Raw genomic sequence first — 4256 nt, forward strand, 5'->3', positions numbered from 1 at the left:
ATATACAAACCGCTTAATGTTATTTTGAATTTTCTGTTTCTATCTACACTAAAAGATTATAATGTTTATATAAAATATTATTATAAAATACAGATACTAAAAGAATCACCTATACACTCAAAATACTCAGATTTTTTTTTTTTTTTGACATAGCAAGAGTTATTCAAAATTTATTTTATTTTAAAAAACTGCCCTAATATATGTTCGTATTCCGTGTCCTTTTTCGACTTTTTTTCTCTAAAAGTTTTTTTCAAAGCTTAGATATTATTCAATGTAAAATCAAAATACTGGGCCCCCCAAATGAATATAACAAAAGCGTAACATTAAAAAGCGTAGCAGAAAATGTTAAAGAAAGTTTAATTAAAAGTTTAATAAGTTGTTTAATATCGTAGACCAATGTCTATTTGTAAGTAATTAAAATGGCCAAAATAGTTACGCAAATGAGTGAATTGGTACATTGCACATTGTGTGTACAGATTAATATAATCTGACCTCTTCCGCATTTATCGCACTTTCACGTTGTTACATTAGCAAACTATGGAAATTTACTAAGTGGAAATTTTTATGAAAGGAAAAGTAACCATTCTAGGTCCGTAATCATGGGAAAATTTTAAGATTTTCCCACCTCAAGCTAGCGGAATTTGTTTAATACGAGCAAATTCGTACAAAAACTCAATTCAAACTACTTCGGCTTTTTCGTATATTCACTTAATTATCAAACTATTTGCTGTATGTTAAGTTGTCTATATAGTATATTATTATTAAAGTTGTAATATTTGCTGTATGTTAAGTTGCCTATATATCACCAAAAAATATAGTTTGATTGTAAAAAAGGATATAAAGTAGCATCCTTAACTGTGTCAACACGAAAGAAATATAATTTTAAGATGAAATTTCATCAATCTACTACAGTAAAACCAGAATTATGTCTCCATATAGCTTTTATTTTAAATTGTCCCGGCGCCTCCACCAAAATTTGCAGAAACATTTCTTTAATAATCATTAATAACTTTTGTATATTTTCATAAATATCATATTCCCTACATATTAATTAACTACAGTATAGTTAACAATAACAATTAACTAAAAGCTTGCACTTAGTACGTGATAGGCCGATGAAATTTTCTAATCTTCTTCTGCAATGTAAATTTTTAGAATAAATGATATTGTAACGGAAATGGATTGCCGTAAATTAATTCAGCAGGATATAATAAACACGTAAGGGTAGTATAGAGGTTTATTAAGGTTAGATGAGGAATATTGATATAAGAAAAACAATAAATTCTTCACATTTCTGCTATCAGTTCCATAATCCTAACTTGTTTCTTTGCTACCCTTTCACGCCTTAACTACTCAGTCGATCATATCGAAATTTTGTATACACATTGTCAAGGGTATAGAAAAGGACAGAAAAAGAACTGTTCCCGAGGGGATAGAAAACAATAGTTTTATGTGATCATTGGTGACCTTTAACGCGTATTTTGGTCATCAAAGCGAGAGAAGCTGCGGGTAAAACCTAGTACATACATTATAATCACACTGTAAAGTGTTGTAGGACTATCAATTACATGTTAAATGGGGTAAAAGTGTATTTTTTGAATAGTATAAAAAATTTCTTAATATATTCCATTTTGAAACAGCAATATCTATTTATTGCTCTGAATATGGAAAAATCGAGAAAGAAAAAGAAAATTTATTGCTACATTATGCAATAACATAGATTAAAATACAATTTGCAAGTTTTTACATATTTTTATTCGCCCAAATATAATTTAAAGGGGGGCTGTACGCAATCTGCGTGCCCCACTAATATTTATACGGTCATTCGCTGGAAAGTTTCATCATATCACCTTTACCATCAATATATATGTAAATCACCTACCTTTCTCATATTTGTTACTGGAACATTCCAACAAATTGCTTCCTGTGTATGATGTACTTTACAGTAGTAAATGCATGTACCTACCTATACGTAAAATTAAGTTAAAGTTGGAACTTTATTAACATTAAATACTTATTAAGTGTTTTCCAGGTATTTTCTGTTTTAGATGTCATTACTACTTGTGTTTGGGTAGTTTTTAATATGTGTTTCTATCTAATTGATCATTTTCTTTATTTCAATTTGTATTTCGAATGCATTTTTCCGTGCAACTTTAAATTTAAGATTAATGTTTGTATTATGGAAGTCAAATTTTACAGTGTCAATTTCAAATACTTCGTTGGAATATACATATTTTGTTGTAAATATGTAAATTTAATACAAAGTTAGGTAATCATTAATATGACTTGGATGAGATAAAGCTTACAAAAATTAACCCTAAAGCTCCCTTTCTTTAAGGTTTACCGAAAACACATCACGAAGGCTTTATTCTTGTGAGATCAGTTGTTTCATATTTTAATACACCAGAGACAACAAATTTTGTTTGATTTACGTTAACTTTTAAATTTCAATCAAGCATATCATTAAACTTAAACATACTGTCCTTTCATTTGATGTTAAAAGCTTGTTTATTACCATTACGGTTCATGTCCTCGTTCCGGTGGATTTTCCATTAAATACCACCCCCACCAGCGTTCTAAACCACATTAAGTCCCTTTCAAAAAGTCAAAGTCGTTTAAACAATAAACCAATGAAATTTTAATTCTTTGTTGGCGGATTTTCAACGAGAGGATTGCAACAAATAATTTAATATAGTAATCAATAAATAATTAATTAAGACAAATGATCTATCCCAATGTAATCTTAATTACCAATTTTCATTAAGGAAGTTTTAACTGTACTTATTGAACTATTATTGCTGGTGTTGGATTTCTTTTTCTCTGGTAGAATTACACTAATCCATCTCTCTAGTATTTATTATAAAAAGAAGTTAATATTTTAAAATTTCAATCATTACTTTGCACCTACGAAGTTACGCATTAGAAAAGCGCATTACATTAAGTGTTTCGAATGTAGCGAATTAAGTGAAATTCAGGATGTACATAGTTACAAGATTAAACATAAATTAAGTATGAGATAATTAATAGTATTTATTTTTCATTAAACCCGTATCCTTTCGTTTCGGTTTAAGAATCGTATTAATTGTAGAGAATATGCACTTCAGTGGATTTTTTTCTTCAAAGTTGGACGTGATTTACGTTACATTGCAGGTGGTGACACTTTCTAAATCCTCATCATTTTACATAATCGTAGATAGTTATGTTACATCTAAACTTTTCCAGATTTTTTGTCACAGTTTAAAGTTTAAACAACTGCATCGCATATGTGCATTATGAACATCTAGAATCTAACATTTCAAAACATTTCTGCATACATTAATCTTTAATTAATGGTACTCGTAATATTTTCTAGCATCCACATAATAGTTAAATGTAGGTATGGTTTAATTCTATAAAAGCCAGAAGCCACACCTCGGTTATGTGGTTACATTTCAATTCGCCACATTTTAACAGCATCTCTGAAGTCGTTTATCATAGATAATCTGTTATTAATAAAGGCAAAAGTTAATTCGTGTGACGATTTTAAAATAAGATATTGGGTAACATTACCATACGATGGTTTAATTGATGGGTACCGAACTAGGGGGCTAATTACCGCAACAGACGTAACGCAGATATTTAATTGGAATAATAAAACTGAGTTGTAAAATATTACGACCTTGTATATTATCTCTGAAAATTCCTGGCATGTTAAGCGAAACGTCAGTGTAGTTTCACAAATAATAATATAAAAAGGCGAACAAATATTTAAAATTCTCTTCTATAAAGAACGAAACTACATAAAGAAAAACAGATTACATCAACCAAAAGAGCGCGAAAAATTGCTTGAAAAACGACCTTTCGTTCAATTTCGATGAGTACAAAATCTTAATAATGAAAAACGACATTAAAAAAGTCATTATAGATGAAATAATAGACAGGAGATAAAATAAAAACAATTTTAAATTGCGTGAGCAGTTTTCTTTAGGAACATTTTAAAGAAGGGGTAAAATCAGTTTTCATAATAACGGGTCATGGAGTAGCAAAATTAAAATAGTTAATGAACCGTTTGTCTAATAGGAAACGGAGAAAACTAAATTTTTATGACAACACAAAAATTACAATTTTCGATTGTAGATGACTAAATTTGCCGTAGGAATAGTAAAATTTATTAGGTAACTTGTAATAATATCAATTTTGACATGTTTCTTTAAAAATGGTTTCAATTTTCTTAATTATTACAATTAAATTTGTAAAATCAACTAAAATACCTAGTA

General features: G+C 28.8%; 1 protein-coding gene across 1 annotated transcript in view; it reads left to right on the forward strand.

Annotated features, from left to right (window-relative positions):
• LOC108744273 (putative fatty acyl-CoA reductase CG5065) overlaps nt 1–4256 on the forward strand; it is a 19868-nt gene that overhangs the window by 1155 nt on the left and 14457 nt on the right. The gene's annotated exons all lie outside the window — the stretch shown is intronic.

Source organism: Agrilus planipennis, unplaced genomic scaffold (genome assembly GCF_000699045.2).
Source record: "Agrilus planipennis isolate EAB-ADULT unplaced genomic scaffold, Apla_2.0 scaffold13, whole genome shotgun sequence".
Classification (NCBI taxonomy): Eukaryota; Metazoa; Arthropoda; class Insecta; order Coleoptera; family Buprestidae; genus Agrilus; species Agrilus planipennis.